Source organism: Pleurodeles waltl, chromosome 9 (genome assembly GCF_031143425.1).
Source record: "Pleurodeles waltl isolate 20211129_DDA chromosome 9, aPleWal1.hap1.20221129, whole genome shotgun sequence".
NCBI classification, from domain to species: Eukaryota; Metazoa; Chordata; class Amphibia; order Caudata; family Salamandridae; genus Pleurodeles; species Pleurodeles waltl.
Window position 1 is genome coordinate 1074802328 of NC_090448.1, and position 13804 is coordinate 1074816131.

General features: G+C 44.4%; 1 long non-coding RNA gene across 1 annotated transcript in view; it reads left to right on the plus strand.

The window, feature by feature from the left end:
- LOC138258782 (uncharacterized) overlaps positions 1–10068 on the plus strand; it is a 116110-nt gene extending 106042 nt beyond the window's left edge. The window contains exon 3 of the long non-coding RNA XR_011198566.1: positions 8337–10068. This is a non-coding gene — a long non-coding RNA (uncharacterized lncRNA). The remainder of the gene's footprint in view (positions 1–8336) is intronic.
- Positions 10069–13804: the final 3736 nt, after the last annotated feature.

The following is a 13804-nucleotide window of genomic DNA, read 5'->3' on the forward strand; positions in this document are numbered from 1 at the left end:
GGGTAAGTCATCTACAATTACCCTGTATCCACCACACCTGTAATGCATGCACAACCTGACCCCTCCAACTACCACCAGGACCACACCCCACCCTGGCCACAATCACTACATCCAGTCACCTTCCATACCCACAAACCCACTAACAGGCCCACATCCCTCCCCCTGTACACAGCCACCCACCCCTGCAAGGTATCATATTGGCACTACACCACCCACAATGCATCTCCACATCCCATGCTAAATGCAATGGCAACATCACAAAAGTACCCTGCATGGTCCAACAGTGGAAAACCTGCACAAAAGAGGCCTACAATGTGCACCCCATCCGATTTTGTAAGTGTAACATACATTTCAATTTCCCCCCACAGGTACTACCAACCATGCCACCCTGACGGAAAGGACATGGAGTGGCAGCACCCAACATGGAGACAGAGGCACCACTCAGGACACTGGAGAGGGAACTCTGGACAGTGAGGAATACCCTGGATGTTCACACAGTCCTGGACTGTCACCATCCAGCAGCCCTACCCCTACCACCCAGCCACCAACATCAGCACATGGCAAATGACACCACACCAGTGTATCCAGGCCACAGACTGGTGGAACACAAGTACAGAAGCCAGAGTCTCCACCTAGCAAGAGGCAGGATGACAATGGTCCCAGTACAAGTGGTATCGCCAGACCTGTGTAGGGGACACAGGCACATGGGGCTAGGCCCATTGGGAGGGTATCAGTGGCCCAGGGTGAGGCCAAAAGTTGGATGCTGCAGCCCAGGAGGTGATCTCAGAGGTCCTGGGAGCATACCACCATACCCAGGACAGTTTGGGCCAGATCATGGCCACCCTGGATCAGAATCAAAGGCTGCAGATAGCACACCACCAAGAGGCCATGGAGCAGTGGAAACAGCTCAATGCCACCATGGCCACTATTGCAGGGGTGCTGCTGCACCACTTCCCGACCCAGCCCGAGACACCCACAAACCAGGAAGCCCCTACCACAGACCACGATACAGACCAGCCATCAACATCAGCAGCAGGAACTGGACTGGTGCCACTGTCTAAAGACACACAGGAGACCAGCACCCCTACCCGCACAGCCCAACAACAGACACTCAAACGGTCCCCCAGGCCCAGTTATGGCACTGGTACACCAGCCAAGACCAATGCACTGTCAAAGAAGTGACTCTGACATGAACTGTCTCCCAAGTGTGCCACTGAACCACCATCCTCACCTGCCAATAGCAACTCAACAACTAGTAAAGTACAGATGGACATATAACCACTGCCAACAATCGCTGATACCATGTAGCCAGTATGGACACCCACCATCAGCCCACTCCCATCACTGTAAAGAGCACCAATGCATCCCTGACACCTAATAAAACACATGTAAACCAATTTCAATGTCCCCTGTCATTATGTTGAATCAAATCAAAGTGTGAATGCATTTGTCAGTTAAATTCAATAATCAGATCTTTATTGCAGGAATTGCACCCCACGCACAACATGGTGTGAAGTAAACAGAAATGTCTAACATGTTGTTTATCATGTCACATAGCATTTGAAATTCATGTTACGGTATAATGGCTACAGAACCCACACGCCCATAGAGAATAAGTCAGACTGACAGTATGCAGTATAGACTACAACATCAGTGAACAGTACCTCATAGTCACTGGAAGTATAGTTGGATCAGTTGGTTCCTGGAGTGTACATCTTCCCCCTCTTCAACATCACCATCACTCTCATCCCGTCTCAGAGGAAGCTGGTCTGGATATACAGCACCATCCTCCTCCAAGAGGGGGATAGAGTTCCTCACAGCCACGTTGTGCAGCATGCAGCAGGCCACCACTATTCTTCACACCTTTTCAGGGCCAAAGTACAGGGAACCCCCAGAGAGATGGAGGCAACAGAATCTGGCCTTCAGGAGACCTATAGTGCGCTCAATCACCCTCCTAGTACGTCCATGGGCCGCACTGTAATTCCTCTCAGCAACTGTTCTAGGATTGCTCAATGGTGTCAGGAGCCAATGCATGTTGGGATTGCCAGAATCACCTGCAAAAGTGGGTAGAACATGACTGTAACTAACTACCCTAAGTTGCAGAGAGCCTGGCTGTCAGCTATGTACATAAAAAGTGGCAGACACACTCACCTATGATCCATCCTCTGTCCCCTTGTAGTTGTTCCATCAGGTGTGGCACACTGCTGTTACTCAGCACAAATGAATCATGGACTGATCCAGGGAACATGGCATTCACATGTGAGATGTATTGGTCTGCTGTACACACCAATTGAATGTTCATGGAGTGGAAGTTCTTCATGTTTCTGTACACCTGTTCCCAAACTCTTGGGGGGATGAGAGCTATGTGGGTGCCATCGATGGCACCTCTCACATGGGAAATGTTGGCAAAGGCATAAAAGTCTGAATTAATGGCAGGTAGTTCAGCACTTTGTCGAAACCTCACATAAGACTGCAGGTGTTGTACAAATGCATCCAGGAAACCAGACAGGATAAGGCAAAACATTGGCTGTGAAAACACTGCACTCATTCCCACTGTCACCTGAAATGAGCCCGTGGCCTGGAAATCGAGTACAGAGAGCACTTGCGCTTCAGTAGGGATGGCATGCTGATTCCGATTAGCCGGTTTCAGTACTGGATCCAGAAATGCACAAAGTTCACGAATAGTAGCACGAGTAATAATGATGTGATGTTCCACCATAGTCTCCAAATCAACAAATGGTCTCTACACAGATGGGGCCCTCCCTCACCACATGGGTCTGTACCTAGGAGGAGTGGAGAGCACATGTGAGGGACACAAATTCATTTGCACAACATGTTGTGCATTCAACACTGCTGTCAAACATTTAGATGACACATATGCATTGTAGGATGTTAAACTGGAGTGACATGTCCTAACTGATACATCTGGACGGTAGTGGTGAGTTAATAGTATTTTGGGCATGCGTTTGAGGGCTGGGGTCCAAAGGGCCTGCATGGGGCCCATGACCAAATAATACCTGCGTAGTAGTTCACAAAATGTCAGCCCCCTGTCATCCAGATATGTAGCAGTGGAAGTGACCTCATACCGCCAGAGGTTGGCGTAAGGTGGTGTTCACCACCGTGCACCCATTTATTGGTTAACATGGTTGTCAATGGGGAATATGGGCCTATCATGATCTCCGCCGGCGTTGACAGTGCACACCACCATGGAGAGTACGCCATTTCGTCACCCCAGGTTCACTTGACTCCCAGATTCCGTTCATGCAAGTACTACACTGACTGTGCTGCTGTGTCCTGACTCTGGTCCTGGAAATGGCACCAGTAACAGGGGAAAGGGCCCCGGCCTTCACCACGGAGGAGCTGGAGAAGCTGGTCGACGGGGTCCTACCCCTGTATGCCAAGTTATATGGTCGACCAGAGGTGCAGGTGAGTAGGTAAATGGGGTGCATGGATGCGTGTGATGGTGGTGGATGGCTGTATGCATGTATGCACGATTTGTAACTGCACAGCCATCGAGTCCATGACATTCAGCACGAGTGAGGTGCTGGAATACTGTTTTAAGTGTCTGTCCCGTAGGGGACGTATGGCCAGCGGTATCAAAGGTACTTTTACTAACCTCAGTGTTTCTTTTCTGTGTGACCCTACAGGTCAGTGCCCTTCAGAAGAGGGGACTCTGGCACGCCATCGCCAGAGAGGTGCGGACCCTGGGGGTCTACAACCGGTGGAGCACCCACTGCAGGAAGCGATGGGAGGACCTGCGGCGCAGGCCGAAGAAGACCTGCAAGGCCCAGCTTGGGAAGTCCTCCCAATGAGGAAGGGGTGCCCTTCGGGCCCTGACCCCCCTAATGAAGGGCATTCTGGAGGTGCATATCCAGACTTGGAAGGGCACTTGAAAATTGCACAGCAGACGCAAGGGGGTGAGTACCAAGACCAATTAATGCCTTCTGGATGGATGTCTGAGAGTGCTGTATTATGTATGCTGTCTAGTGGCAGGGACTCTGACTGTTGTCATTTAGCAACATGGCCCCCATGGGCAGTTAGATGATAAGGGACAGGTCTGCAGTTCTTCAGGTCCTTCTGTAATGTGGGAGATGGTTGTATACTAGGGTTGTGGCCAGTAGTCAGGGGCATAGCCATGAGTATAGCTGTAGGTGCTGCATGTTGGTATATTAGCTGGGTTAGAGTATGTACATCCGTTCAGATGTTAATATTCTCTCTCCTGTTTTGTCTCCCCACCCCTTTACTCTTGTGTTGTCTGTGTACATCAGCATCATCTGGCGAGGAAGCAGTGGCACCGGCAAGTGGGGATGCAGCGGCCCACAGTTCCAAGGAGGCAGAGTCTACAGACGCCAAGGGGACCAGTGGGTTGGAGGATGAGGGGAGTACCATGGGGAAGGCTACTACCACTGGAGATAGTGACTCTGATACCTCCTCCGATGGGAGCTCCCTGGTGGTGGCAGAGTCTAGTGGGCCCACCCAATCTTTGACAACTTCCGCCACCCCCATACCATCACCGCCCTCCCAGTTGCACCCCACCCAGTTGCCCGTGCCCGCTCACCCAGAAGTGTGGGCGTCTCCTTCTCCCCAGGCACCTCATCACCTGCCCCAGTCCTCCCTGCTGTCCTCACGGAGGAAGCTATTGACCTCCTGAGGACCAGCTCTGTAGGCAGACAACCACTGTGAATGCTATCCAAGGGCTCACATCCCAGATGCAGCAATGCATACCTGGAAGGCATTCACGTTGCCATGTCTGGCCTACAGAGATCTTTTCAGGTTCTGGCCTCCTCTTTGACAGCAGCCAGTGTCCCTGGTCTTTCCGTCCCCCCTCCAACCACCTCTACCCCTTCCAGCACCCCACTCCCTTCACCCATCCCAAGCACACCTTCAGACAGCCATGCACACACCTCAACACACAAGAAGCACACAGAGAAACACAAGCACCACACTTCCCACCACAGGCATACACACAGCCAACATAATAAGGCACACACAACAACATCCACTTTCCCCACTGTGTCCACCTCTTCCGCCTCCCTGTCTGTCACGTCTACATACACACTCACAAGCACTGCACCCTCATTCACTGTTGCTGACCCCATTCTTGCAGTCACCACAACATCAGACATCCAGTCATGCACCCCAGACACCACACCTGCACTCACCACAACGACTTTGAATAACACTTGCAGCACTCTCACCAAATTAGCAGACACCCAGACAACATCCATTTACACTGGCAGCCTGTCTTGTCCCACTATGTCTACCTTTCCACCTCACATTACACTCAGATGTTCACAGACACCCACCCAACACACATCCACCACACCTTAGCATACTGTTCAGGCACCTGCATCCACGTCATGCACACCTACACCTGTTACAACCACTCCCTCTACCTCCACTCCCACCCCTTCCAGGTGGTCCACCCCGACTGCCCCTAAGAAACCTTTCCTATCCCATGTGGACCTTTATGAATCCACTGGCCCATCCCTTCCCTAAATATGCACACCTCCTTGCGCTGTCCACTCCTTCCATGTCCAAGTCCGCCCCTGTCTGCCCTTCCCATTCCAGTGCATTTTCCCCAGTCAGCAAGAGGCCCCGTGATGGCCCCGGACCATCTGCCACCCCAGGTCCAAACCCACTCTCCCACCTTCCAAAGCAAAACCAAAACCCCCTCCACCACACAAACATAAGCCCAAGCCCCCCCCAGATGTATGTCCCCACCACCTCTACCTCCTGCCCCTGTTCCTTGAGGTGCCTGGCTGCCCCATTGATGCCCCTTTATGTTGGAGTACCATGTGCACATGTGGGAGTCAAGTTCGGGCCATTTGGGCCCATCAGCCTTTTTGATTTGGACTGGCCAATGGCCTCATTTGGACAATCTGTTGCTCCTGGAGCTTTAATAAAGTTTGTGTGCCCAGTGTTGGTGTTGGCACACTCTGGATCTGTGGTTCCTCATTTCATTGTTGGGGGGTTGTGCACATGTGGGTACTTTAGTCAGGTTGTCTTGGCTTTTTGTCGGGTAAATACCTCTTGCTCAGGTGTGTATGCCTTGTGATGTGAGGGATTGTGGGTGTGTTACAGGGTGGTTGGAGTGAGTTGGTATGTCACTGTGCCCTTTCTTCCCTTGTTTAGTAGGTTGCGGCACTTACCGTCATCGTCTTTGTCGGCGGTCACAGTCGTGGAGGTATATGGCAAGGAGCAGCACTGGCATGATTTCAACTCTCTCTCCATGTCTGCTTTGTCGTGTTGTGTGAGCCTCCGGTGAGTCTTTCCTTTTATTTGGTTCGTTTCCACCTGGCTTTGAGTGGTGGTGGTGGTTCCCTTACCCGGAACTGACGGCGGTCTAGTGCTTCATTATTTGTTGGGCAGGTAGGGCCTTTTTTCATCGGCCGGTGTCCAGCCTCTTCTGTTGTTGTCGACGCTCCTCTGCTGGCGGTTAGTGTTTTTCAGACTGCCTGTTTTTCATGTGCTTCATTATTTGGCGGCCCAAACTGCCAGCCTGTTGGTGGTAGCTACCGCTACCGCTGGCGCTGCGGTCTTTCCCGCTGTGTTCATAATGAGGGCCTAAGTTTTGCTGCCTTAAAAATGTACTTGCCATGTTAAGTTATATATGAGCCTCTAACCTATACTGTTAACCACTTACAAAATGATAAAAATATATAGGCAGACTCACAGTTAGACTCATAAACAGGCACATATATTTATTTATATACATATGCAGACTGTAAGTATATATGCTGCAGTAAGAGATCTCTTTAGGAACCAATACCATGATTGCAATATGTAGTTTTCTACACTCATGGTATAGATTCTTATTTAGATAAATTACGGTTATGGTTTAAATATGGTTTAGGTTACTAAAGATAACCCTAGGTACACAGTTTTATTTTTAATTTGACTTGGTATTAGAAAATGTGTTTCAGAAGCTTTATACACCCCGTTTACCTTTAATTGAGATGCACATAGGCCATAGGAGGGTTTGCTTTCGTATGAAAACATGAAACGTCCTTCTGAATTTCACTGACTAAGATATTATCTTCCAGACCCCATGCCCAGATATATTTGCACTCTAGTAGAGATATGGGACTCATATAGCTGATAACATAAAGAAACAGTCAGTCACTTATCTAATGAAACACTGAGGAAGCCACTCGTACATTCACTAACACAAACACTAACACACTCAGCCATGGTTGCACTAACATAACCAGTCACACACTAATGCACACACTGACACACCTAGACACACACGGATGCATACACTGACACACCAAGGGCGCACTAAATAATTAATACACCAACACATCCCGACACACACTGCTGTATGCACTGACACACCCAGGTGAATCCTGATGCATTGACTGAGGCACCCAGGTGCACAGTAATGCACACACTGTAACACCCAGGTGACAGTGATCCATGCATTGACACACCCAGGCATATATTGTTATGTACCCTGACATACTCAGGTACACATTGAAACATACACTGAGACACACAGACACACTCACATCTACACACTGACACAGGCATGCACTCACTCATGAATACAGTGACATACCCAGACACACTCTCATACATAAACTGACACACCCTCTAATGCAATCATGCATGTACTGACACACCCAGGCACACATTGGTGCATGCACTGATGCATTCACAGAGCCATTCAGATGCACACTGATGCATATACTCAGACACCCAGGCAGAGAAAGATGCATACACTGGCACACTGATGCATACACTACTACACCCAAACACGCACTGATGCATACACTGATACACCCGGGCATACAATGATATATACACTGACAGACCCAGGCACACACGGATACATAAACGTATACAGCTAGGCACACACTGATGTGTAAATGACCCAGGCACGGACAGATGCTTACACTGGCACACTAGTACAACCAGGTACACACTGATGCATACACTGACACAGCTAGGCACAGACTGAGGCATACACTGATACACCCAGGCACACACTGATCCACCCAGGCCCGCATACTCTGACACATCCGCATGTACATTCATGCATATACTGAGAGACTAAGGCACACACACATGCATATAGTGACACATTTGGGAGCACACTCATGCATAGACTATAACTCCCAAGAACACACTGATGCATACACTGACACATTCATGGTACTCATGCATTTACTGACACATTGATGCACGCACTCATGCATACTCTGGCACACCCAGGCACATAGTCATGTAGCGTATGTGTGCATTTTTATTTCAACTCAACTTTGTATTAGAAATTGTTCTTCTAAAGTTTTTTTTTTCTGTATTGCTAAATGTATTTATTTGTTTTCCAGATATCTACTTCTAGCTAAATACGATTTCCACTGCCTAACACAAGAGAAAGAAAAATACGAAAACAACTCTGCTACCTGCTTAAAACTGACAGCAAAAAAACAAAATAAGGTAGAACATGTCCAAAGAAAGAAAACAGTCACTGGTAAAATGTGTTGTAAAAAGTAAAATGAGAGAAATACGTCAATTAAAAGTAGAAGCTTGGAATGTAGTAATAAAGAGGAATGAACTGATGTTATGAGAATCAGGAAATCTAATAAGAGTTTCAGACATCAACAATTCATGGAATTAATAGTAAAACTTTTTCGAAACAGGGTACTTCAAAAGTTGTGGGACAAGATGACAAAGTATAAGCAGAAAAGTGCTATTATAAAGCAAAGGTATCATGTTGAGAATGTAATTGACAACGCACTTGTTGTGAAGAGAAAACATTTTATTTGACTATTGAACAGAATGAAGACACTAGGTAAAACAGTCCATGAAGAAAATAACATTAAGAAAGAGAGTTATTAACAAAAGTAATGTTTGCTAAATTTTGAAAGGTGAAGGGGTGCACACATCTAGTACAGAACCGTTTTTTGATGAAGGAAGTAATTTCCAGGTAATGCATACAGTTGTACCGTTTTTCGATGAAGAGAGTAATTTCCAGGTAGTGCATGCAGTTGACACAGCTGGTCATTATTATGAAGTAAAAGACAGTAATCCTTTAGAAAAAGAGGAGATAGTTGCTATGAATGTAGAAGAAGTGATAGCTGAAGAAGTGCAAGGAAGGTATAAACTGGCTCCTGGATACAAGTAGAAGTCTCAAAGTATTTGAGGCATTCCTCAGGGATCAAATAATAAATTGAAAGCTTTCTTTTGAGAATTTAAATGGAGAAGCCTGAAACTGAAAATTAAAATGCTTCAAGAATGAGATCCATGTAGAGTTAGAAAATATACTAACTTACAAGGCCATTCAGTGGCATGTCTTTCAAAGAAAGTGGGTAGAAGCACTTTTTATCACTTTAGAATTCTAGCTTTGCAACACTCAAGAATGCAAAATTTGGCAAGGATACTTTATTATGTGAAAAATTCAGCTTTATGTTTAGGAGATTTGAACAGAGCTCTCTTACATGGAACTGTGGCAGAGGTTGATATGTTTCTGAAGACATTCAGTTCAGTTTCTTTGGCCCCGAAGAAGAGAATAGGGAGAATGGGCTGATTCGAGGTGTAGAGAATGTAGACACAGAAATTAGTTTTGAAAAATTTAGAAAAGAAATAGACAAGTTCAATTCAGTGTCTTCTGAGAAACCAGAGTATATTTGTGTTTGTTGTTGCCGTACTCACTATAAAAACCAAACTCGTAATGTAGTTGTATTTTCTGAAACTGAAGAAGACAACAATGATAAGTGGCAGGAATTTGGTGCATATCTATTTGTAGAAGAATGCTTTTATTTAGCCAAAAAGCAAATAATGTGTAAGTATTATTATGACAAATTAGAAGATAATACAATTCCAGCTTGAGCAATTCATAACAGATTATAATTGGTACCCATGCGACATGAACTTAATTAATTAAATGTGTATGAATCAATTTTAATACAAACTGAACATCCGTTTCAAGACATTGTTCAAATGGAGCCAAAAACAGGGAAACTGCCAGTTACAGGACTACAAAAAGGGCTTAAGGGAAGAGTTGCACATTTACCTCTAGGTTTATTTTAAAATGTTGATACTGTGGTTGTCTAAAAAGATGTAATTGAACCACTGATTATTCTAGTTAATGGAATTCCCATGATAAGTAAAAAAGATCTGGCAAAAATTAGTGGCTGTGAATAAATTAAAAAAAGCTACAATATATTTGAAAGAAAATGAGGTATTTTATAAAAATGTTGATATTACTGGAGATGTTAACTGTTTTGAACATGAAGTACTAAAATCTAGTGGACAAATTGAAAAAGTGGATAAGCAGAGATCAGAAGAAATATATGAACACTATAGTATTCATCCACAACACTACAAAGATCTGGTTGGGGATGTTATTAATTTGTTTCAAATGAAAAAAGCTAGAGAAGCTTCATTGAGTGTCTGGGAAAAAGGTTTAGAGGCTTGTTTCTTTCCACACCTATTTCCCACAGGATTAGGTGGCCGTTACAATGACCATCCTGTACAAATACCAACAACTGAATACAGGTCAACTAGACTATATTCAGAGGACTCTAGGTTTTGACAATGTATTCCTTATATATTCCATCTGCTATTTGAGAGTGACTTATCTGGACTCTCATATGCTGTTATCCATATTCTTAAGATAGGAGTCAGGCACCAATATGATCCTGGGAGTCTCTAGACCAACCCTGGCTGTCTCTAGACCGCCCGGGTCAAGATCACGATCAGACTACCGCTAAAGCAGCGGCCCGACCATAGCATTATGATTGTGGCGTTACCACCACGGTAGGACCACTGGCACTGTCATTTTTCAGCTGCCTGATGGCCTGGCAGTGCTGGCAGTCCCAATTCCGTCAGTGCAAGCAGCGCTGCCCTGGGGATTACGACCCATCTCTCCGCTGGCGTTCACACAGTGGCTTTACTGCCAGGTCAAGGCTGGTGGAGACTGGGTGATGGGAGCTCCAGGGGCTCCCACACTGCCCATGCACTTGGCATGCTCTTGCTAATATATGCAGGTATTTCAATCACAAGTTTCAAGGAATTATGGCTTTTATATGTAATAGAACAAACCCTCTTCTCGGAGAAGTAACAGATTTTTTGGGGCAAAACGAATGCCAGTCAAAAGGTACTCCTCATATACAAAATGCACTTATGGATAAAGGATGCACCAACATTTGGAATTGATACTAATAATGCTGTATTGTCTTTCATAGAGCAATATGTTACATGCAGCATCCCAGATGACAATAATAACAAAACACTAAGACAGCAAGTTCTAGGTTTCCAAATACATAGATATGAAAAGTATTGCCATTGAAGATATGGATGTAGAAGAAAGTTTTATACAAGATGTCGTTTTGGCTTTCCAAGGTCTATTATCTCTAAAGAAGGAGTGAACAGCTTTTTATCTGCAGTGAGGCATACACTTACAAGAAAATCAAAGGCCTTTAAATATGTAAATGATCATAATGCTATCCTCCTCAAATTATGGAACACAAATATGGACATATAGGGCTATATTTATACTTTTTTAGCACCGCATTGCACTGCTTTTTGACACAATAGCGGAGCAAACTTACAAAATACACTGTATTTTGTAAGTTTGCACTGCTCTTGCTTCAAAAAAGCGGCACAAATGCGGCGCTAAAAAAGTATAAATATGGGCCATAGTTTGTTGCTGATGATTCCATTGTTGTTGCTCGCCTTGTTACTTTATACATCACAATGTCAGAAAAAAACGGAGATAATGGAAACATGGGAGGAGATTTCTGCAGAAAAATTTCTATCAAAGAAATTGTACAGTTTCAGCTTGAAAACACTGTCACATAGAGAGATGAGCTCATTTGAGTGCTGTGATAGGTTGAATTTAGCTAGCTTGTTCTTAAAGTCTAGAGGAATTGTTTGGGTTAGCCTTGCCAACATGGGAAACAGAGTCTTGAAATCCTACCTAGTAATTCAGTACTTAGCAGAATTTGACCCAGAGGGCATAAATATTGTAAAAACAAATATGATAATTGGCTAATATCCGAAAAGTAGTTGAAAACGTATCTTTACGAAATTCTGCAACACTATAGGTACAGAAATAATGTCTCGGAAAACACTGATGAAGACAAATATGCTGTAGCTGGTAACAATGGTTGTTTAGTTTGGCATGTAAAAGGCAACATAATCAACCATAGAAAACGTACTTGTCTGCTGAGAAAAGACAGTTTTTCTACTTGGCACTTCTCCAACTATTCAAACCTTAGCAATTAGAAATAGAGTTACTGGGGCAGGTTGATTGCTATGAAGACTCTTTCAATGCTGTGAAAAACAGTAGTCACTGACGAATATTTCCTAACTATATGGAAAAGTTAAATGAAAAAATTGAACAAGAAGAAACAATTGCTACTGAAATTGTGAAGGAAAGTTCACAAAGCAGCCAGAGCTCTGCACATCTCAGTCAAGAGCCCCTTGGCCAGCCAGTGATAGAATATGAAGCTGCCATAGCAATGATTTAAGAGGAGACAGCAATGAAACATGCAAGAGAAGAACATGTTAGTTCTAAAAGTTAGTAGAGCAAATCAATAATGAGCAGAAAGAAGAAAACATGGAAGTCAAAGCAAAAATAGAACACAGATTCCTACATGAAATGTTTTAAGCCAGTTCTTTTGTATATCAGTTAACAAGCGGGCACTGAAAAAAACTTTTTAATACAAGTTCTAACTACATATCTACCGAGGACTGCAGACTCCATTTTATCTTGTTAAGTAACAGCCCTTATGGGATTAGCTGCACACAGTATCAAAGGAATTACTTTGCATCGTCTACTTATGCTCCCTGTTGAACACAACAACAAACTGGAGTACCAAACGTCACCTGGTGAAGCTTGCCATGAAGTTTCCTTTTTTTTTTTTGTTTTATTATTTTTCTGCAAAGAAAAAAATCATTTACACATCATCGTATCAAAATAGGGAAGAAGGTGCGAGAAAAACGACACATAAGAAGACAAGCAAATACAAAAAAGAAGATACGTTCAACACAATCAACCCAACACTATACAAACTCTATTTCACACATAGATCTATCCCTTCCAACCATTTAGTCAATGGTGCCCAGATTTGTTCCCCCCTACGCCTCTTCTTATAACCTTTAAGTCTGTATAAGCTCAATTCAATATTATGGACAGCTAATGATCTTAACCTCCATGCTTCAAATGACGGGGATCTTTTTTAATCCAGTCCGTAGTTATACACAACCGAAATATTGCCACATATAAAAATGTCTTTTTTTTTATTACATATCCCATATTTTCCAGCGGGTCCGTCACTCCTAACAATACCATTGTTGGTGATAGGTTCACATTTCCTCCAGTTATATCATTAAGGAACAATTCTAATTCACCCAGCAAAGGTTTCAACCTGGGGTTTGTATAAAACATATGTAATATCTCTGCTTCCACCCCCCCCACATCGATTGCACTTCCCATCAGATCCTCCCCACTTTCTCAGTTTTACTGGTGTGTAATATAGGTCGAATGCTGTCTGATAGTGCTGCGTTTTCAAATTGGCTGAGAGAAAGTATTTCCAGCTAGTTCTAAGGATTCTCTCAGACACCCCCGCTCCTTACCCACACGATTAACCCATCTATAGTTCTGTTGCTCAAGGTCATCTTGTTGGGCATCTATTAACAATAGATAAAGCATACCTATCTTCTCCCTGCGACATATAGCCTCTATTAATGTTATCTTATCCATTAATGGCATTACCTGTCCACGATGATGGAGAAAATCCAGTTTTTATAAAAACTTTAAACAATGGGTCCCGGGTAAACCGTATTTTAT